This window comes from Cotesia typhae, unplaced genomic scaffold (assembly GCF_013202065.1).
Source record: "Cotesia typhae breed Kobodo isofemale line unplaced genomic scaffold, CoteBio_Ctyphae contig_123, whole genome shotgun sequence".
Taxonomy (NCBI): Eukaryota; Metazoa; Arthropoda; class Insecta; order Hymenoptera; family Braconidae; genus Cotesia; species Cotesia typhae.
The window spans coordinates 3,121,586-3,146,426 of NW_027423715.1; the positions used below are offsets into that span (position 1 = coordinate 3,121,586).

The 24,841-nt window shown below is 31.6% G+C and overlaps 1 protein-coding gene across 1 annotated transcript in view; it reads right to left on the minus strand.

The window, feature by feature from the left end:
• LOC141533370 (uncharacterized) overlaps window positions 1–19,841 on the minus strand; it is a 160,414-nt gene extending 140,573 nt beyond the window's left edge. Inside the window, exons 1-2 of the transcript XR_012480256.1 lie at window positions 19,765–19,841; window positions 4,528–4,699 (exon numbers count right to left, since the gene is read on the minus strand). The gene's annotated coding sequence lies outside the window, so the exon portion shown is untranslated. The remainder of the gene's footprint in view (window positions 1–4,527; window positions 4,700–19,764) is intronic.
• Between the last annotated feature and the right edge of the window lie 5,000 nt (window positions 19,842–24,841).

The following is a 24,841-nucleotide window of genomic DNA, read 5'->3' on the forward strand; positions in this document are numbered from 1 at the left end:
TTTTACCCATTATCAACGCAAAAAATGAATTACCACTTTTATCATACCAGACGTAATTTGAATTTTAAAAAAGAGAAAAGAATAAATTGCTGGTATTAAAACGTCGATTCTAATTTTTTAAATTACTAACAAAAAATATTATTACCATCATTGGCCATCAAACTACTGTTCTTGCTCCAATATTCATTCAAAACTGCTTTTTCAGTTTTATTATTAATTTATTTTTAAAAAAGTCAAAGTCATTGACAAAATTATGACTTTGTCTCATAAAATTGTTAATACAATCACTCAATAATTTTATAAAATATCAAATTATTCCGACCGGGAATTTGTCAAGTGTTCTCAATCGCTAAACTATCCAACCATATCCAAACTTCCTCAATTCTTTTAGATATCTCACGTGACATACAGATCGACAGTTAAATTATGTGTCCTACTAGAATTGGAGTCAAACATTCTCTAATTAAATGTAACTAGTCGATTGATGTTGACTAGTACATATGGACAAAAAAATTCTAATAAAAAAAATAATTACAGTAAATTTGAAAAAAATTTTCAGAAAATGCATGGAGTAGTCTAACAATTTAAATAAAAAAATTAATAATTCTCAGCATTAAAAGTCTGGAGATAATTAAAGCCGAAAGTTTAAACTAAATATTAATAAAAAAAATAGTACTCCCATAAGGCTAAAATATCGAAATTTCCTCCAATTTAACAGAATGTTACGATAAATCCGATTATACGAGACTTTATAATGAAGGTAGAACACGTTTCACTACTCACCATGACAAACTTTGTGAAGCGAGCAGTAAAGTCCACTGATCCATATTCATAAACTCAAATCTCCTGAAAATTTGAGCTGTCCGATGAGGCGAGGGAGAAGCCAAATTTCGCTATCAGTGTGTTGTGTCAAGAGAAAGAAAGAGAGGCTCCGTACGTGCTAGTGTCGTAGTCATAGTGACGGGTCTAAACGAGTAAGACAGAACCTAACGGCAATATAAGCAACGGGATCGAGATTGGGATCGGGAACGGCAGTAGCGGGAGTTAGTGGAATATCTGCCAGTATATATGTGTATATGGCATGACGACGGTCGGCCTTTTCGACGAAAAGGGTTGCTCAGCGCCGTAAGGCGTCGTTAAGATTAACATTGCGCACCCTACACACCCCACAGTTTGTACTCATTACCTCCACCCTCTTTCATCTATCTACTCCTTAGTCGAGACTGTTGTTCTACTGAGCATAAGAGGTGAGATCTCTCCGGTCAATAACGCTCCACCTATTTCTATTCTGACCTTGTTATTTACTCTTTATTGTATTCCCACCAATCACACACCGTCTCTGGTCAATTTGGCTTTTATTGCTTTTATCTGATAACCGGACTATTAAATAATCATTCAAGATAACTTTTATATTATAATAAAAATTCTTTCAGGTTTATTAATATGTTTTCTGCATGGTCGAAAATATTCGATTTCATTTTTGGGGTGACGTTAGGCAAAAAATTATTTTTTTAATAAAGTTAAATAGAAAAAAAATTCGTTAAGTTTATGATGTTCAGTAAACATGATTTGATCATACATGCACTCGACTCAACTCACTTAAGTCATATTATAAATGCTTAACAACAAAACGGCACCGGCGATTAGATTTAGAGCTCGAGGGTAGAAAAGGGACGGGCCGGCTTGACCCGTAAATGTCTGGGAGAACTTGGTAGATTATAGGTTGTTTCAGCGTGTGCATCCATACAAGGTCTTGTTGATGAATAAATCGTTTTGATAAACGAACAAAAACGTATCACACGGTGTCTAAGAAAACGACCATTAAAGTATTTAAAAATAAACTGACAAGAATATGGAGCTCGTTGCCATAAGTCCTAGAGTATAATATCGAAAGAAAAAAAATTACAAAAGGACGAGCTACATAACAACCCGCTGTTGCTCTAATAAAAATTTTATAAACACAGTAAATGTTTTTAATATATATTTTTTGCATTTATTAACGCTTTCGTGACTGTTATGCGATAAATTTAAATTGCCTGGTATTTTTAGGGCTCTTGACCTCCTAAAGAATGAGAACGCAACTCACAACGAACAAGATATTATGATGCATCCTAATTTCAATACTGCTCCGTTATATTTGCTTTTATTACTGATTCTATAAATACACACTTAATGACATGTGTGATACGTCATGTATTGAAGATTTTAAATTACGCTGAGGATTGAGAAAAAGAAACTTTCTCAAAAAAAAAAAAAAAAAAAAGTGCTAAAATATTTTTATTTATTCGGACTATTAAATTATCATATTTTTGTTAATTGATGAATTTTTCCTCTGGCAGTCGTAAGATGAAAGTTTAATTTTAATATTACGTTAAATTAGCTACAAATGTGCTAGATGTAGTTCAGCTAATTACTACATTAGAAAAAAAATTGATTCTATAGAAAAACTTCAACTTTTACCGAGTAAAAAAATTATTTAAAGGATTTTCCACGTGAATTTAATTCATTTTCGACTCTTAAACACCGAAATAAAAAAAAATGAAGAACAAACCAATTACAAGAAAACTCACGTCCTATCAGAAACACGGAAAAAAAGGACCTCTAACATGAAATTATTTAAATGAGAAATATCCTTTTTCACATACTTTTTAATTCAGATTTTTTTGAACATGATCGTGAAGGTTCTTAAGTCCTGGCAGTGGCAGTGGCCATGATTCTCGTGTATAAGGACGGATAGCCTGGAGGTATATATCCAGGAATAAACCAGAGAATATAAAGTTTAAGTGCATCGATGGCTAGGAGGAAAAACATGAGGCTGCGGATGAGGTGGAGGTCTCTCTCCGAGGATGACATCAATGACTTGAGGCGAATAAGCATACCTGGAGCCTGGATCAGCATAGCATAGCCTCCTTATTCACTTGGCTGTTGCATTAGGCGTCATCCGGAACAGTCGATGCACCCGGTCCTCCACTCGGGACGTCGTCTTCGACTGACGACCGCCGGAGCACAACTTGCCGCAATATTTTTATAAATAAATCCAAGAATAATAAAAGCTGTCCAGGGAACCAACAGAGTCCGTAAAGTTTCGAGGAAGATATATAAATATATGTGTATATATGTATGGGTGTATGTATATTTATATACACATATATGATCGTAAATCTCTGTCTTGTAGAACTGGTTATACAAAATAGGCACTTGGCTTCGCCATCGAAGCTACTTCGGATGCAAACTCTACACCAAATGCACGCTCCGGCAAGATCTACGCGCTCCTATAAGTTATATATTATTTTTATTTGGATATATAACATTACTATCAGCTCAGCAACCTTATATTATACTCCTTTTTCTTTTTTATTTTAATAAACTAAAGATTCGAACACAGTGAACTGGAAAAAATTCACAGGGTAGATGCGGACCGAAAAATATCGATCTACGATCTGAATCTTACATTCAATTCAATTTCATTTTTTGTTACTTTTAATAAAATGCAAACTCGGGTTTTAAGTTGGATTATTAAATTTTAAAGTTTAAAAATAAACTTTGTGGAAAATTTTTAGTTTGGATCGAGTTTGTATCTTAAAATTTTAATGACAAAAATTTTTTTAGAACCTATTAAATGGATTTTTTTGTTAAATTACTTGTTTGAAGATGTTTAGTTCTAGAAAATACTATACATCATAGTATATAATAATAATAATTATAAAAATGATATATCCGACTGAGTATTGATTATTGAGTAATAATAAAAAATTAAAAACTAATAAATAACTTGGATTTTGATCGTCTCTACTGCCAATTTGAATAAGAGTTTTTTCTATTGTATGCAATATTACTTATTCAGTTTTTATTTAAATCCAGTAATAATTTACTAGCCTGGAGAACTGATCGGAAGAACCGGCTCTGCATAGTGCAGTATACCAGATTCTATATATAAGGCAATCAACTTTCCTCCCGTTTGATGCGTCCAACAGATGTACGTGGATATGGCCTAAGGCCATCATTGGGCGAGAATTATTCCGCACAATACACACGAGCATCGCTTACATCCACACACATGCGCTATATATGCAACGGATGATAAAAAAATCAAGCTAATTGATAGATTACATGCTAAGGTTTATTGACGATCATCAAAAGATCGTGAAGTGGCCTTTCTGGTGAATTTATTGCGCTTATACTTTATACTCTAGACCGGAAAGCTGCCGTTTATGCTCCAGGATAATGGCAATATATAAGACAAGATCAATAAAGTTTACTTCGATGCTCAGATTCCCTCGATAGGAACCGACTGTTTAGTTCCGACATTCCCTTAGTCAAGCTAATAAAATTATCTAATTACTTATAATTGTTGTTGTATTTATGTTTACTACAATCAATTTAACGATTAAAGCAAACTTTATTAAATAAATGAATAGTACCTTTGAATTTTAATAATCCAAACGAATAATTTTAAGACGCAATTGATAAATAATTAATTTAATGTATTGGCAATAAAAATAATTAGCGAATTAAAAATGTACTCACCGGTTATAATTCATCGGGTTACTTGCGCCCGTTCAATAAAAAACCGATTCACTGGTTTAATTACTGAGACATTACCAGTCTGATGGGCACTTCGGAACAGCAGCTTTAAAGGTTTTAGCTTCTCTTTACCCTTCTTGACGCCCTTCGTAATTGGTTCGTCGCTATTTAACGACTTTACATGAAACAAAAATAAAATAATAATTATTTAAATAAATAGTTAAGATACTAAGCTATAATTTAATAATTAATCTATTATTAAATTTTATTTCTAAAGAATGTTATTAATAAAATTTTAAAGATACTTAAAAATATTTGTAAAAAAAAAATTAAATTTAAATTTTGATAATAACAATGATAATAATAATAATAAAAATAATTTGAAAGATATTAAAGTTGTATCGAAAGTAAGTCATGGCCTCGTGATTTCACGAGTGTTTCATGCCAGCGAAAAAATTCAATTGTTATAATTTACAATACAGTATTGAATATCTGTAAAAAATATTCCGATACATAACAAGGCCGTCGATTAAAAAGATTATAGTCTCGACCGTTATTGACAATGAATAAAATTTTTGGAATACCTCTATCATTATTATTATTATCATTATCATCAAGTTCAATATTAAATATTCAATTACTATAAAAAAATGTTATTATTATTATGTTTTATCTAATTTTAAACTCTTTAAAGTAATATATATTTTTTAGATGGGTACGCGATTCGTCTTGCACGTGCTCGGTGTCTCGTAAATTGTTTTCAAAGGACCCTACTGTGCTCAGAGTCTCTCAACTATGGAATATAATGCGGTTCGAGGAGGGTAATTACCCCTAGCAAGAGTCGTGCGAATATTAACATCAGGCCCTTGACTCGCATCCACGATATTCAAGGGTCGTGATATTTATTGTTGCTGGAATTGAAACTTCATAACAACCGACTCGAAGATCTCTGCACAATCAATAACAAAAATATCAATATTCTGATTAACTATTAAGCCATGAAATGTTCACGAAGTAATTTTGGGCTTTTTAATGAATGGAAGTTTAAAATAATTTGGGGGCAGGTGCTCGCATTGATGGATTTTGGTGCATAATTTGGTGAAGTGAAGCGAAAAAAATAACGAAGATGATGAAAAAGTGAAGATGTAAATTTAATAATGTAGGAATGAAGGATAATTTAAAGTAACGGATTGTGAAGCAAGGTAAGGAAAAATGGAATAAGTACGTCCAACTAAATTCCATTTCAATCACCTAACCAATGAGAATTGACAGCGTTACCTGCGTTTGATTTCGCGGGAATCGACTTCTATGGTCTTTATTTTTAACAGTCTCATTTATAAAATCGCCAACATTCAGCATTATGAATTGCTATGGTGTGTAAATGTATCTTTTATTAAAAAAAAAAAAATGCAATTGGATTAATAAACCGCAATTTCAAGATTACTGTAGTGTGTGAGGATAATAAGGGTTACTTTAAATTTGGATGAGTGAAATTATTTTTAGAAATAATTTTATTACTGTAACCCATTTTTAACTTATTATTATACCGATAAAATAAATTTTTCTTAAAATAATTAATAATTTCATTTTATATCAAATCAAAAAAATTTCTAGAATTTTTAAAATAAAATTTTTTACTCAAAATTAAATTATAATAAATTGCAGTAAAATTTTCCGGAGGATCAAGAGAATTTTAACACGCGAATTATTGAAGTAATTCGCCACCCATACCGCGGTAGTATTTTGCATGTAGTACAAAGAAGGGAGCAAAAAAAGGATATTTAAGAGGTTGACACCTCCATATTGGATATTAAGACATGATATACGCATCGATTATTCATGAATCATGTTCAGTTATTATGATTCACGTTGAATTAACACGCAAACTGGTTTATAGCATGGCTATGGCGTCGTTAGAGAGTGTCGGCACGCGCCACACGTGGCGGAAGTGCTCAGTAGAAACCACGTGTACTTAATCCATATAAAGGATAAACCGATGTAAGATATATGAATAGGCGCCTGCAGGAAGTGCCACGTCCCTGATATTGATATTGATATCGATGGTTAAATATTTTAAAAGAAGAGACTCCTCAGCCGTATGCTCGACATCAGAAGAACAAATCTTTGCTCAGCTCGCCAATAAATTCCCCTAATCATTGGATTATTAATGGAACAATTTATGTAACGGTAATGGGTTGAAAAAATATTACGTAACAACGTATATAGTGGAACGGCAATAATCGCAATTGAATCAGAGATGGTATCAGCGAAGTAGTTCATCATCACTTATCAACATGTTTTATAACCACGGGGCGTTGTTGTAATCACGCATTACAAGTTGAGCTCAGTTTCATTAAATTTATTGGTGTGTCTACATCTAGTCAACTGACTAGTCACTAGTCACTATTCACGTAATATCCATGTAATATAATATAATGCATGGCACCATGTTGAGCAACGGAGTATTAGAAGATCGGCCGAAAGATCTTGACAAGAGATACTGCAACTGCACACATTGAGTAAAACGATCACACGTGAACCGGTCTTTACTTATATCAACGGCTAAGCCTTTTCCTGGGATCAATCATCATTATTTTGTACCCTCAACACCTACGTTCGATACAATACTCTCACAATACCTAAATTGCATTAGATTATGCATTTACGGTGTAATATAAACAGCTAACGTGCAAACAATTGCTTTTCATGATCCGAGGTTCTATTAGAGGAAGAGGGGAGGTGCTACGATGCTAACTGAGAACAATTTTAACTGTTAAAAACTCCCAACAAGATGGAGAACATTTTATTCGAAGCGGTTACTTTAGATGTGGACATTAAATGGTCCAACTATAATTATTATTTAAACACAGTTTTTCAATTTAAAACTTCCTCAGTAATAAAAGCAACGCGACATCTATGAAGTTAAATGAGAAGTAAATCGTTGAACATGTTACATGGCGGCTACGCAGCAGCTGGTTCCCTTGGAAGTTTGTAGGTTATGGGTTGTGTGACCGTGGAACCAGTTTGAGGAGGGGGCAGAGGATAGATAAAGATCGCGTAGTTTAAATACGGGGAACAGCAGTAGCGGATAGAAGCAATACAAAGTACAAACACGAGATAAAACGGCGGGCATGAGAGTGGAAGGGAAATAAAGGACAAAAGTGTCATTGATTGATGATGATCGTAATTGAACAACTCGAGAGAACAATCGATGCTCACTGAATGGTCACATAACCACAATACCCTGGATTAAGTTCTCTACACGCGACTACGTACTACTCTCCCTTCGCCCTTGTCTCTTCTCTCTTATCCTCGGACACACTGATACAGTGTGGGTGGACGAGTCAACCCGGTAGGATTGGGTGAGTAAAGTGTAAATGAGGGGTGCAAGTCGACACGAATTCGCTATCTTTCAAAAGTTTACCGTGTTACTGTGAAATTCCGACCCTTGAAATCCCTAAAATCTATGGGTTATGTTGTTAGTGACGCTGCCAGCCGCGGTACAGGAGTCTGTTATATTACGCGGGCGGATACTGAGACCGAGCGGGTTTTTATCTCCCTGTGTATCCGAGGATTTGCATGTTTTAATATGGATTCCTCATACACGTTTATCGGCCATATAAATACCAGGTTTATTCCTATCAGGATAAATTTATGAAGGAATAATAATCCAGTCAAGTGAAAAATACTTTTGGTTATTTTTATGGAGGTATGTGATCGCGTAAATAGTAAGCATTGTTGGTAAATTAATTATTGTGATGATTACATGAATTACAATGCAAAAATTCTAGGTCAATATTTTACTACGGAGTTTTAACGCTAAATAAATTTAGATTTGAAATTTTATCAATGAAATTCTAGATTATTTTCTCACGACTAGATTTAATTATTAATTGGCTTAGTCATAAATATAAAAAATTACAAAATCCTGAGTTATAAAGAAATAAAATAAAATTATGCAAATAATAAAAATTATAATTAATATATACTTCATAAAAAAATAATAAAACAATTAATAAGATAAATAAAACATGAATGCAATTCCAGTGAAATAGTAGAATTAAATGCCGGATCGGGTGAATTATTTACGAGGGTCCGATTTACGAGCAAGTCAATAAAACAAACAAGTTGTCAGAATAATATCATCTGAAAACAAATCCAGATTTCTGAAAAAAACGGTATCATAAACTTTTATTTATGAATTATATTATATAAATGTGATACCAAGGAGATTTATTATTATTATTATTATTATTATTATTATTGCTATACTTGAAGATAAATAGCTAACCACCCAAAAGAGTTAAAAAGAACGAAATTATGAAACAAAATATAAAAATAATAATATGTGCTAAGACCCACCAGTGAGTTGGTCTGCACATGTAAAACTTTTTGAATTATTGATTCTTGAAAAGCAAATATTCATATGTTTTTTTCATGGAAACTATCATTCTCTCACAACAGCTTGACAGCGACGAATTTTTATTTTTAATATTATTTATAAATTACTTTGACTGCTGGAGCCCGAAGTTGACCAATTTTTTACAGCTTCATTTTTTGTATCTCCAACTTGTTAATGTATCCAGTCACCACTTTTATAAATCAGTAGATTATTTAATAAAGTTATAATTTTTAATTGTACAAATAATTTTTTACTTTTTGCACGACTCATAATGCGAAACGATCTTAGAAAGTGCTTCTAATTTTATGTAATATAAATTAAAATAATTTATTTATACAATTTATCTTTGCAAATGCCCAGTAAATAATTTTTTATTTTTTTTAATCAATTAAAATTACGAGTTGTGCTTTTTAAGACTTTCCAAACTTTTTTGTTTAACTTTGACCTTTGATGAGTATAATTTCTCGATTTTCAGCGAACAAATACAAAAGAGCAATAAATAAATTTACCCCTCTATCAAGAGAAGTTAATGATGTTTACTCTCATGTGAGTTTAATGATGCATTCGTGCAAGCAAAGCCATCTAAAATCTCTTTTTCCAGCATTATACATGATACCCAACATATATATCCGTATATCCATTGATATGTATACTAGTGTGTAGATATAGGAGCAAAAACTATGAGGACAAAGCCGCAGTCTATTGAAAAAAAATTATAAGGGGATATTGTGTGACAAGAAGCTTGTATACCCCGGCATTAACCGTTGACTCTAACGATCATTAGTCAAAGTCGGAAGAGGCATACACTGGATTGTCACCGGGTATTTCACCTTTTTTTCTCCGAGCTCGTCACCCTTGTAAAAAAAAACCTACCGAGTTATAAAATCACTCAACGATTTTTTAACGATATCTTCCGAGGCTCAAGCCCAGCCCGAATCACTTTTTTACAATAGCCTACTTAGTATTTAGCTGATACAATCAATTTGCATTTTTATTTGCATTTGGAATTTTTTTATTTTCATTGATAGGCTATGAAAAATTATTTTCTATGGAAACTATTTATCTTCGTATTGTATCACGCTGCAGTCGAATCACTTATGCATGAGCACATCCATGAGAAAATTTTTTGCTTTTTATCTAATCTCTAATTTTGAACAAACCTTCAGAACATCAATTGAAACGTCGAAAAAAAATTACATTTAATATTTAATAAGCTTTATTGTTGCTCAATATTAATTAATTAATTATAAAAAAAAAATGATTGAAAAATCGTTTTTTTGCACCTTTTTAAATGTATAAGTCCTTAAAGATTTTAAGGACTTCAATTACGAGCATATGCTGGTGACGTTTTAGCGCTTTGTTGCCAAATTGCGTTTAATACTTAGAGATCTTTTAGAGGTAAATTTATTCACACCCTCACTTTAGTAAAAAAATTGTCGAATTATTGATTACGATCCACAAAAAAAAAATTTGCTCACGTTTCTCTCTAATCTGGATGTTGCCGACTGTATGAACAAGAATTAATACTTGGTTATAATGATTACTCCTGTATATGTGTGTGTGTGTGTGTGTGTGTGTGTGTGTGTGTGTGTGTGTGTGTGTGTGTGTGTGTGTGTGTGTGTGTGTGTGTGTGTGTGTGTGTGTGTGTGTGTGTGTGTGTGTGTGTGTGTGTGTGTGTGTGTGTGTGTGTGTGTGTGTGTGTGTGTGTGTGTCAGAAATAGTTAACAGTTTGTAATCACTATGCCGACAAATTTACCGAGGGATAGAGACTAAACCATGCAGAAGGGTTAAACCTAGGGCGAAGCTGCGGCACCTTGCGAGTCGCTGCTAATTAAATATTCCTTGAGGGTTGGGTTTACTTTGAAACTGTACTAACCTTCTAACCGTACCGATCTATTTTAACAAGTACTTGCTCCAACAAGACACTACAAACTTTGTCAAACTTGGCCCACGTCAGCAAGTTATGTCTTGATCTTCATACGCTTATGTGAACACTTATGGCGATTACCTTCTTCGTCTTCGACCATTTTTTTTTTTTAACACCAGCTCGAAAATATTATTTAATTTTAATTTAAAATTTTATTTTTGTAAATTTTTTATTGACTCAAGCCTAGACAAATTTTGAAAGACAATTTAAAGATTTTTTGTTTTGATTGCGATTAATTTCAGTGAACATTGACACACAAATCAACGATTGCAATACGATTTCTGATGGATGAAAATATTAATTTTTAATTCGATAATTCTGTTACAAAAAAAAAAAAAAAAACAGTAAGCAGAGTTGACGATTTTTCATTAAAAAAAAAGGGGGAGTTTTTTTATCCGGATTTCCATTTGTATCCATGTTGGCTGTCAACAGGTTTGACATTGTTTCTATTTGTCTCATTCCTTCTATTTTTTGTTCTGTCACTGCCCGGGGCCAGTGACAACAGAAAAAATACATACACCAAGTACATATACATAGGAGTAGAGTAAAGAGGAAAAAAGTAAACTAAACAGGCAGCGAGCTGAAGAGGGGTGCCTTTTCATAAGCACGTGACTCGATGGTTGAGTGATTGATGAGTATGAGGATTCACTGATCGCCGTACAGAGAAGTAAAGCTAAAGCCATCAACTAATTTGCTTTGACAGAGGATACACTATTTCCCGCTATGCTCTTTGTTTACCAACAACTTATTATATTATTCAGGCGGACAAGACATTAACAAGTTAGTTTTTCAGTGCACTACGCCCTTGTGAATTAACGCCTAGCTCACTACCACAATTTGGGGCATCTAAATCAAAATCCCTAGGAACGTTGACTGTTGAGTGACGATATAATTTTTATTTAGATAGATTATTTGTCTTTTATTAGGATTTTCACCAGAATATTATTTAATTGACATTTTAAATATTGAGGAATTAATTTCCTAAAATATTATTAATTTTCTAAATTTTTTATTTTGATATAAAATGCAAATTTATATTGGATAATTTAAATGCAAAGAGAGTTATACGATAGATCACATTCATAAGTAACAAGAAACAGATATAATTATTTTATTATATATTCCCATGCATTACAACATGTGTGGGTCAGAATTTGCATGATCCAATCGCGGGTTAATGAAAAACGCCGTCTATCAAAGAATTTTTAAACAAAAATATTCACCGGGTGAATATGTTACACGTAAAACTCACCTCATACTCACACGCAGAATGAATAATACCCCTGTTGCTCGCATCTCAAAACAGCCTATCCCTTTCCGCAATTTTCCCCCAGCTAGTTTTTTATCTACCCGCGATAGGCATTGCGTACACGTACGCGTTATTTCTTGGTTATTACGCTCCCCTACGTCCAAAAAGCGCATATTTATTTCGCATGCCATGTCTATAATAATCTCACGTATGTATTACACGATACAGATGTGTAATAAACTTCAAAAATTTTGCAATTTGCTTCATTTTTTAATTTAATCAAAAAAAAAATTTTTTTTTCGTACTGGTGTCCCATGTCGCCATTTTGCTCCAAGCAACTCGATGTCAAGCTTTCGAGCGAATAAATAACAGATCTTTCATTTAATAACACGGCTACTTGAGACACAATTATTTTGAAAATTTTATCTTCTTTATCTTCTCCCCGACTAATTATAATATGCCCCGGAGTAATCGAGTATGTGAGCTCTTTTTTTCTAGTTACCGAGTAACTGCGTATGCGCTAAGGTTATTTATTTGCTACACAGGCTTTTTACTTTTTTCATCGTAGGCGGTACATGTATTTTTTTCCTTTACCTCAAACATACATAGACACGGGAGACTTGGATGAAAAATATCGAGGCCGAGTTGTAAAGTAACGTTTAGTTAGTAGGAAAACGTCTATATTTAAATAACGAGAAGAATTCTATCCTGGGTTATTTATTATTCTCATTCGTTCTTTGAGCATTCGTACGTAGATTTTTAACAAGTGGCCACCGTGACGCCCTTATGTGTCATAACAAACGGTGTTGGGTCTCCGGAATAACACCACCGGAAAAGTCATTCGTTAATAAAATTATGTATTTGTATTTATAAACCGAGTAAATGACAGTCGAAGCATACTTTTTCTAAAAACTCCTCTTTATTTTAGACTGGTGTTATAATTATCACGCAGATGTTGACGGATATATGTGATTTTAATTATGGTTTTATGTTTTTCTTTTTTGTGAGTTACCGTGGGGTAAAATTAGACTAATTTATATCTATTTTTTTTTCTTTAATTATTCAATTATGGAAAATTTAAGTCGAATCTGAAGTAAAGATGTTTAGAGATATTTTTTTTTAATTAAGCAATAAATCTTAGACTTTTTGTTGTTCGACAAATTTTTTTAAATTAATAGAAAAATTTTTTTATCATAAATCACCGAAATAATTCAAGTACAAAGTAATTTCCCAACAAAGATAAGAAAGAAAAAATTTTAAATATAAAAACATATTTTATAATTACTCATCTCTGAAAAATGATGGCATTAAGTTGAAAACTAATTTATCCAATATTAAAAATTCACTTCAGTTCACCCGTCTAGTGCACTTTGAAATTATAACTCTCCAAAGTAAAGTATACTCCACACGAGGGAAATCAGAAACTTGTTATAATACTTAAAATTTGTTCGTTTACCTTCTGAATACCAAGTAAAGATCCATCATATTACACTGCATTCATCAGCCAATGAACTTCATTACCGCTCGCGAAATAACAGCCTCTTAACAAATTGTTCATCCCAAAAATTGCAAAATAAAATTAATAAGATAATTAATCTACTAAATTCATACTTTTTAATAATGATTAAGTGAATTTATTAATTAATTTTAAGTGATAAAATGGATTACTCGGATATTAGATCAATTATTGACGGGTTGAGAAACTAAAAGGTGGTATTTGTTTTATTTAGCGGCTTAATATCAACGAAATAATATTTATCAGAATAAATAGTATTAAAGACAGTAAATATCGATCTAACGTCAGTGGCGTTAAATTTGATGAAGAAATAAAGTTTAAAGGCACTTTAAATTCTCAGTGGTGGCATAATAAATCTTAGCTGGGTAATCGCGCTTTAGATTCTGGTGTACAAAAGCTACGGGGAGAATATAACAGCGACAAAGACAAAGACAATAAATATAAATGAATGAGAAAATGAATGAGTGTAAGAAAGAGAAAGAGAGGGTGAAAGTGTAAGACTAGAAAGTACAGGCAGCAGGTCCCCGATTATTATTTTCCTCAGCACAGTAGTAATAAATTTAAAAAGTAAATCCTCCCTTGGTTTGCATTTTTCTTAGAATAAAAATAAAATTTATAAAACGATCGGTGTGTAATGTGTAAGAGTATCACATCAGTGTAATTCATTCGTGAAAAATATTTTTTTTCAGCTTTTAGCAGCACGAAAATTAAAGTGCCTGAAATGAATATATGTGTATAAATGTCTGAGGGTATATCTGCTTAAATGTAATGCAGTAACTGCCATCGTATAGAGAAAAGCCACCTGCGCCATTCAGAGTTATCACTTCGCCCAACCAAAGGTCTTATCTACGAATCCAACGAGAATAACAACGGGATTACGAAAATTAAACCGGTTTCTCTTCATGTGTCCCTTCTGCATCTTTCCTTTCACCCTTAATTCTTGCGTCTAGGTTCTGTTTCTATTCGGCATTCAGAGCTTTTCTCCTCTTCTCTTCTCTATTTACTTCGGCCATCAGCTAAATAACTAATGCTGTGTAAATGTATTACTAAGTATACGTACAATCCGGTACCGAGGTGTGTATAGAACCTAATGAATTCTGGATTCTGTCGGAGCATCAGCTAAAGCTGTGAGACTTTTATTTTGCTTTCCAGAAAGAGGAAACAAAGTTAATGCCCCTGTATACCAGCAGATTTGCCAGATGAGAAAGATAGTACTGGCTAATGCTCCAAACTGCTGTCACACAAATTTAGCTTTCGGGGACGTGATCCATCGGATGGTTATTTCAATTCGTACTTGATGTTAGAATTATTGTTTTAGAGTTGGTCGCTTGTGTTTTGGTTCGATTGTTCAGTTAAAATTATTTTTAACTTTCTTTTCAAATTAATATCACAAAAAATTTTCAACTAAATTATTAAAATGAAATATACATTGAAATAAATTTTTTATTAATTTTTTTAAATAAAAATAAAATAAAATAATTTTTACCACGCTGAAAAAAATCCCGGATTCACTCCGGATGGGAGTAAATGTGGAGTAAAATTCACTCCCGATTTTTTACAGTGTATCTCCTTTTTTTTCGTCTCTGTAGCATATGAATATATGAACGTACATCCTCGGCAGTTGTATCGCCCGGGGATATTGATATGGAGAAGAAAAATATCCGACGCAACCCTGTTTTAGTATGGATAAACTGTTGACGTGGGCTGTATAGACAACTGTAGTGTCCGCGCTACTACTTTTGAATACACAAATATCAATATCGAACGCGCTACCGCTAGAATATTATAAAAATTCGGAAGAGATATATCCGAGTTTCCGTTGCACTAAAACCCGACTCGTCACACCTGATGTTTTCGTAAGAGCTGAGCTTGCTATTATTCATGCTTTTCGGTCTCATATATTGCGATATTAATTTACATAACATCAGAGCCGAGTTTGACTTTTTTTCTTTTATTCTATAATTTTTATTAATATTTCCCGATAGTAATAATGATAATGGTAATGATATGATCGCTGGGTGTTTAATGAAAAAATCATGGAAGCGTAAAATTTTATTGCAATTTTACCCCAGTCAACTAACAGAGACTAAAATAAGCGAAAGGGTTCGGCTAATAATGAATAGGCCAAAAAAAGACGGTCATAAGTTGAAAGTCAGTAAAGTCAGGTATTTATATATGGTTAATATGTATAGGTATAGATATAGGTATTCATGGATTATCTGTGGTCCTTTGGGGCGCAAGTTCGAACAGATATTTCAGGGTCGGCCAGTCGTGAAAATGCAAAAAAGGGCTCTAAGCTATTGCGAGTAAAGTCGGTGATATCGCGCGCTATTAAAAAAGTTTCGTCGTTCATCCACTCATAAAATGCACGCAGCTAATCCCCGGGTAATTTAAGACCAAGGGATGAAAAAATTTTGTTGCGCATCATTACTGTGAAATGGCCTTCTGGCTCGGGAGTATGAACGAATCGTCAAGGGGACTGTGCTAATTTACCACCGCTAAAGGGTTTTTCGACCACTTTTTTTTATCATCCTCATGATTATCATTGTTATAAGTCATTATTGTTATTATTATTTTCAATTATCTTCTGGGGAAGTTCATCCGAGAGCAATTTTCAGACGACCTCATTAGTATTTGATGCATTATTTCTGGCTTGTAATCTTCTTACTTTCAAAGATTTATTATACTTTTTTAAGGTAGTGTCAATATAATTTTGTTGAACCAGTTCTTTATTTTTTAATTAATTTCTAAAGGTTAATTTAAAAAAAGAAATCAATTTCTCAAAATTATAATGACGTAAAAATGATTCACTGATTTTTCATTATAAATCACTGTTCGTAATAAAAAATATCCAACGTTTTTTTTTCCCTTGATCCGACTAGTGAAAAGTTACAAAAAAATGAGGGTTATAAGAATGAAAAGATACGATATTTGTATCCTGTATAGTGAAAAATGAAAGCTCGTGAGTGAAATTGGGAAAAACGCTAATTGATATTAATGAAGAATAGTTAATTAGGGAGTGGCAAATGGTGGAGGGTTACCAAACATCTACAGTGAATCCATTGGGGATGTATTTGTACAATTGCCAAGTGGATAGTGAATAGATATTAATGATCTTTCTCTCCACGCAATCCGACTAGCAAGTGCTTCCTCAACAATCTTTTTATGTTTACTTTTAACTTTTTCCTTTAAGATAAATAGACATAAATCTGGCGTGACTTCTAACTCAATGCTGGTAATGCAATCATTATTTAAAATTCGAAAATCCTAAAATATAAGTGTAAAGTTTATAATATTATTAAAATTTAGTTAAATAATTGATGTTTTAATTTATTTAATCATTGTGATTAGAAAAGTTTGTGATAAGAAAATGCTTGTGAAAGAAAAAAGTTTGAAACAAATGAATAGAGAATGATAAATGTAGAATAGAGTGGGATTAAATTATAAATAAAATGCAGAGAGATACAAATTGAAAAGGAACTTTAGTTATACGAGGCTCTTATTAGTGAGAGAGCTTTTCTCATTTACATATTTTGATTATTTTCCTCCCGTATTCCCTTATCGCTTCTCTCGATACACTTAACAAGATTATTATTCACATTGACGTCAATAAGATGAGTGTAACACACTTGACAAATGTTATAAATTTATTTCAATCTGTTGTGTTGAATTTTTTATTTTTTATTTTTATTTTACTTGTTTAAATAATTTTCAACAATCGATAAATTAAAATTTTTTAAAAATTAAAATGAGATAAAGCTTGTAGTTATGTATTGTTTACTGTAAAGTGTACACAAGATGAATATGAAATAATTAGAATAGCTTGTATCTTCATTAAAACAAGTGGTAATTAAATGAATGAATATTTGATAAGGTATGCGAGCATCAGGCATCTTGATGAGAATTTTCCATAATAGCCAGCTACCGTCTAGGTAAGAGTAGGGTGCACCCACTGTAAAGCGAGCTGAAGTGAAGTGAAGTAAAGTGAAGGGGTTACATGCAAATCCTCCGCAGATTGGAACGTTCGCGTTACGAGTAGTAGTAGAGCGAACCCAAGTGAGATGTAATGTCGTGAGTTTGCAGAACCCAGAGGAAACACCTCGGTGATATGATCCAACGATACGAGCACGGGAGCGTAATAGAAGTTGGGTTCGCTCAAAATAATGTCTCGGGTCGAGTAGAAGAGTCTTCTTTGCAAAAGGGTTATTGTCGGAGTTTAAATCCCGTTTTTTTATAATTTACGCCACTTGCAAGAAATAGTTTTTATATATAAGGGATCACGTAAACGCTAAAAAATTTTTTTATCTATTTATCGTGATTTTAAATTTGAATAATGAATAATTGATAAATTGATGGAAAATTTCATAAATTTATTGTATATCACTCATAGGAAATTTTAAATTGTTTCACGTGACATTTATGAAGAAAAATGAAGTGAAAATCGCTGAGATAAAAATATATGAGAACATAAAAAATATATTGATAGTATGCAAAATAAAACTGTTATAGTTATTTCTCAAATATTTTTGTAATAATCAATATTAAAATTTATTTAGCAGTAGATAATCCAGAGACTGATGAAGCCTGAAAATTGCTATTTACTGCAGAGTAGACGTATAAATGCTTAATGCTTACTTATAAAAAACTTTTTAATCGATAAAAAAAAAAAAATAAACAACTGATATGTTACTCTTATATCATTACTTCATGTATTTATAGTATTACTTCATGTCAATACTTAAATTACAAGCTTGTAAATTACTTCAAACTAATTTTACGAAGTTTTTTAAAATTATAGCTTAGTGTTAAACTTTTTAGTCATTTTTTATTTTTTTTTTTATTTGAAACAGTTTTTACTAACAGTGTAAAAACACAAATTGTTATTATTATTATAAGTATCCCATAATATATTCAACGTTAAAATTCATTCTATTTCTACTTCTACTGTCTTATACTTGAAAAAAAAATTCTGTAATATTAAGTACAACCTGATTTTATTAGTTTGATGTCAGTAGCATATACTTATTTAATCGATAAGACAATATGGTATAGATAGAGTTTCTATCGTAAGAGTTAGGCGAAATAATAATAATATAAATAATGATAATAATAATTTAGCGGATGGAAAAAACAGTATCGAGCTTAAACGCTTTTGTACTATCATATATAACTCGGAAAAAGCAGGTTGCATACACGAACTTATCGAATAAAATATATCAGCGCATATGTATATTTATTTGCAAACATATGTGTAATGTAATTAGACTAAGGTTGTGTTGAAGAGAACTAAATAAAGAAGGAAGAAAGAGCAGGGATCGAGAGAGAAAGAACACAACGCAGCTTAACGTTTTTCGCGCTGCTTTCTGCAGGTTTCTTTGCACCGTTCGACCGGGTATAGTCGACTAATTTCTTATCCCGCGCATTAATTAAATTAATTAAGTCCAATTAGTAGGGCGCTACGCCTTTTTCCTCCTTTATTTTATGTACATTGTCAAGCTCTTCTTTAGCCGTGACGAGTGACTTTTATTCTGTTTGACACTTAATGTTCAATCGGTTCTTCAAAAAAAAATTTATTTTTATTTTAATTATCAATTAAAAATCTTTTATTTTTTATCGCATCCAATTTTTCTAACTATTTTCTAAGATGACAGATTATTTACTTGTGAAATCTGATCAAGGAAAAAAATCTTTAAGCCAGAAAATTTTTTCATGTAAGAAGTAAAGCTTGTTTTCTCAACTTATAATAAATTTCTTACTCAAAATATAGGATTTCATCCCAAGATTCGATCCTATGAATAATATTTATCGCATGATACCTTCATCTATACAATAAATCTTCCATATTAAGCAATGTTAATTTGAATTCTCGTAGCATTAAAACTAAATCATAATGAATATTTAAAGGTACATTTTAGTAATGCTCATAATTCCCAAGATTTAACAAGTATTAACAGATTAAGCCCTGAATATATTATGAAGCATATAAATTATTGTATTGTATAAATTGCTCTTCCACCCAGAAAACCACCAGTCATTTTCCGGATGACATTAAAAATATTGTCATTGACAAAATATTGCTTATTGTTTTTTTCCACTTGCGTAAAAAATCTGTGTAGTAATTTTGTATAGAAAAAAAAATTACTTACTATTGTTAAATGTCTTTGAAATAATTTTCATCCCTCAAAAAAATTCTTAAAAATGTCCAGTGTTGTCGCGATTCAATCTTGTGTTTTCGCTGTTGTCGTGAAAAATAAAAATAAGCATAAGTAAACAAAACAATTAAAGCAGTTAGCGCACTAGAACATATTAATTCAGTATAATTATATTCTGGGTTAAATGTGTTGAATTTAACGATCCCATAATTTAGTTTAATGTACGTCTACATGTCTGAGTGTTAGTAGAGAAAGCAATTGTACAATATCTTTAAATTAAAGTACTCTGTAGTCTTGGTCCCAGTTAAAACCGCGAGTAAATGACCTCTATTCCAATCGAGAACGGTATTCTAAGTGGGTTCCCTTATCCGGTAACCGCACCCTTATTCTCATTCTAATTTCAACCGAGTCTAAGTGTAAGTCTGACGTCGCAACGTTTTCCCGGCACGGTGTGTTGTGTCCGAACCCGAAGATTAATCAGCAAGGGTCTGATTACTCAAAACAGTAAACGAAAAAAAATAAATAAATAAATTAACGCGAACACGTAAAAAATTATTCGCGTAATTTTAGCGGTTGTTTGAATAGCGTCTTGTTCGTTTTCGCTGATGGATTAACTTCCTCGGGGGAAATAAAGACACTTTTATACGTGTCCAAAGCTATTGTAAATGGAGAAAATTTAGGCGGTTGTTGTTTTGTGTTCCTAAAAGTATTTTTTTCCCTTAATTCTTATTCTTCTCAGCTCCTGTCTTGCTCTCCTTTTTATCTTTTTTTTTTTCAGTTGTTTTTTTCATGCACTTTAGAGATAAGACCTAAGATGGTACTCGTACTCGTGCTCGGTGAATAGAAGGGAGCACCGCGACGAGAAGTTCGAGTTATTCAAACAATGGCATTTCGAAAATAAAGGGAAAGAGAACTCTGAAGTTTGTAAGATGTAAAGGATGCTAGAAGAGGGCTTGTTCCCAGCCGAATCATGATGAAAAAAATCCCTCCGAGGATGCTGTATTGTCATGGAATTAGTACCCCAGGGAATAGCGACGAGGATATTTTTGTGCTCAAGTATTAAACAAAAAAATTAAATAACAAAAATAAACAAATACGCATTTTGCTCAACATTTTGTTAAGTTTTTTTAATGTCTGTTCCTTTTTTTTTTAAATTGAATGTATTTACACTACTTCTAATTAACAGAGTCACAAATTTTTGTAATTCTTCATTTTTATAAAATTTTATAAAACACAAATATTATTTATTCACAAGATTAATAATTTTTTCAATTTAAACTATTCCAAAATCAGGACACCCTGATTTAAACTATAAATATTGTGTTAAATCTCAAACGAAACCAATAAAATTTGCATTAAAATCAAATAAATTAAACATCTAACTCCTTATAAGATTATTCTATCGCATCGTTAGTACCTCAGAACACTCCGAAACTTAACCGTTCTCTCAGAGGGACTATTTTCTATTTCTTGGTCTCCTCCATCCTCATTCTCTTCCTACTGTGGCATATAATGTACAATAACATTACTCTGGGTACACTATACACTGTATGTATACGTATACATATACATCCGTTCATGTAGATAAATATACATGCATCGGATAATACAGCTCAATTTAGAATGGCGCTATCGCGTCACGCTATTACCGCAAAAGTTGTCTCTTAACGCTGCTTAAGAAAATTATCATGGTAATCCAGTGAAACATGTACAGTAGAATTGGTTGCGGATTAGAGAGTGTCGCTCGATGCTTTTATACTCTACTCTATCTTTTACCCCTATTTCTAACCTCATACTTCACTCTACTCCGGTGTGTTCACTTGTCTCGTCTCGTCTCTCCTCTTTTCTGTCTCACTCTCACTCCCACTCCCACTTAAAACTCTCACCGCGTCTATTTACCCTAATCCATCCTCTACTATTTGTGAATTTCCCGAGAACTCTCAACCCTCTACTCATATTAGCCTTTACCCCTCAAATCCGAATGTAATGCTTGTTATCGAGCTTTGTCGTCTCACTGAAAAACACTCGCTGGCTAGAGATATTTTATTTTGCTTCGTTTTATTTAAATATATAAATATACTTGGGATAAACTTGATGCAATAACATTTCAGTTGGTGAATGTATTAAAAGGATTGGTCTTCTGAATTACTGAGTTAATTATTCAGAGCTTTGATTTCACATGCGATAAAAATTCTTTATTTAAAATATTTACTCCAAATTTTTAGTATCTTGTGACAAAAATAATAAAAATTAATTAAAAAGTAATATTTATGTTTACGTTTGTCTGAAAAATGTTATAAAAAGAAAAACTCGATAAATTAATTAAATGTTTGTAAAATCTACTACACAGATTTTCTTCAAAATGGTATTCTTGGTTCAAGATTTTGGCTCTTGAGTCAACTTAATTTTTTTATCAGTGTAGGAATCGATAAGTAATTATGATTATATAGATTTTCGTCTAGTAAGTAGAGCTTCTGGCAAAACATTTCATGTACGTCGATATGAAATGTGAAATACTCTGTTCTGTTGGTGTCCCGATCCGTTAATAAACCAAAAGCATTGCAAGATAACGAGCAAGCTCGCCGACTAAAATCAGCAGTTCTATTTCCTCCCCCTTCCTCTTCATCATATCTGTCTCTGACTTCTCACAGCTCAAAGCGCGCATAAAAAAATAAATAAATAAATGAAACTAGTGCAAGTGGTACTGTATTATACAGTGCATAAAAAGCTGAAGCTGAAAAGGATTTCGCGATTTTGTATTTAGCTGACATCAAACGAACGCTCGGAGCTTTCATGCGACGACCTTTTGTCACGATAGCCTAGGGACATAATTTTGTTTTTTTGACAAAGGATAAAAGAGCAAAGAATTTTCTCAATTTTATTTTATTTCGTTCTATTATACTTTCTATAAGTTAAAAAATATTGTACCGATTTCTGTCACAGAAAACCATGATTGTGATTAGTTGTCAGTATTTTTTTTTTTTTGTTTTGAGGAAATTGGCAGCAAGAGAGGTAAAGCGCTATGATTAATATTTTTCAATTAATTTTATTAAATGTTTATATATATATATATATATATATATATATATATATATATATATATTTTTTTTTTCTTTACTTTGCGGTTTTGATATTTTGTGAAGAAAATAAATTATAGTTTGATTTAAAGAGCTATTAACATTTTAAATTATTGACTTTTAATTTCTGAAAATTTCTAAAAAATCTCGGAAGAGCTACTTGAGAATAAAAAAGTTAATTAATAATTTTTAAACCCAAAAAAAATTTTTTGAATTAGTAATTATATAAAAAAAAGTCAAAATTTAATCAATATCACATCTAATGATTAATCATAATCACATTTTGTTAAAAAAGTAAACAAAATTTTAAATTATTTTCTTAAAAAAAAAAATTTTCAAGTAAAATTGAATATTAAATAAAGTTCGTTTATATCCCTATTACATAATATTAAATAAATAATTGCCTTTTTTCATCACAGCCATTACTTAATATCTCTTTAGCTTGTGCATCCGCAAAAGAAAAATATGCAAGTTACGGGATAAAGATAATTTTACTCGCATAATATGAAAGAGGAGAAAACAACATAATAACAATAACAGCATAAACGACATGATGCAAAAGCATAGAAGGTAGGAAGAAAATAATAATTTTCGTAAGTCTTTGAGCAAAGGTTACAGGAGCCTCCACATTACTCCTTGAAAATCGATTTACGGATCCAAGATGCCAACTAAATGATGCATGACGAAACGATAGACGTAAACATGAGAAACGATTTGGGACTTGCGTCAGCGTGGCCTGGTCAGCTCCCACAGGCCTGCAGTCAACAATTTCGAGGTCTCAACGAGTTTTTGATTAATCCTCGGGGATTCTATCTCCCTTCAATTTTTAAAAAATCCATTTTTTTTCTAGTATTTATAGAGCTTTTATTTTTGCTCTATTTTCGGTTATGTATCAAATTCATCCAGGACGCGGTATTCGATCATTAAATTCCCGGGTTTTTTCCTCTGACAATCTATCTCAGTTATCTTTGAAATCTCTTTATATTTTTTATTTATTCAATTCCCCAATTTATCATACTATATTATTGCTATTTTATTTTACTTTTCTGTCATCATTTTTATTTATACAGATAGTTCATTCATTGTCTATTTTTTTATGGTATAATTCAATTATAAATTCTTTTGTATTATATCAATGCTGATAAAAATATTTTTGTTTTTTTTTTTATTCACGTCAACTATTAAAAAATTATTTTAATAAATATAAATGAATATTAATATTTTTATGAAAATTTAATTAAGATTGAAACTGTTATTACTTTTTGATTAACAATTTATAAATTTAGAATCACAAAAAAGTTAACAACAAATTTATTTTATTAATATTTAAACGATATATATATTTATAGATGAAAATAAAATTTATCAACAATTCTGCCACTTTAATGTAAATTTTTAATATCACTGAAATATTTTAATGTAACCAAATATAACCCATTTTCATAAAAGTATATATTATTAATACTCAAAAGTTATCAGTTTGGTAATTGACTTTGCACTTCAAAAATATTGGAGAGAAATTCTAGGGAGTAATTCAATAAGAATATATTGACAGCTTGAAACATAACTGAGGTAAACTTCAAACTTTTAACACACTATAAATTTCACCGATGGAAACTTTAAATCGCTTTTCCACGAGTTGTTCCTAACAGTCTGTTCTCCGGGAAAGATCTTTCAAACTATCGTTTGCTTAAAATCAATGATAATAACTATCCGATTATCTAAATTTGCAGAACACTAACTCGGCTGATGTGCCTGATTATTTCAACAACTAGCCGTATATTTAAAGCAATTGGTTAATTGAAACATAAAATTAAGGTACAGATTTATAGAAAAAATAAAAAATAAATTATTTTATTCTCATAAATAGCCACAAAAAATTTTTTTTTGCATAATAATAATAAAAGTGATTAATAATTTCAGAAAAAGATTGACTTTTTTTTTAAATTCGATTAAAGTCTCACATTTTGAAAAAACCAGAGAGCTAAAAATAT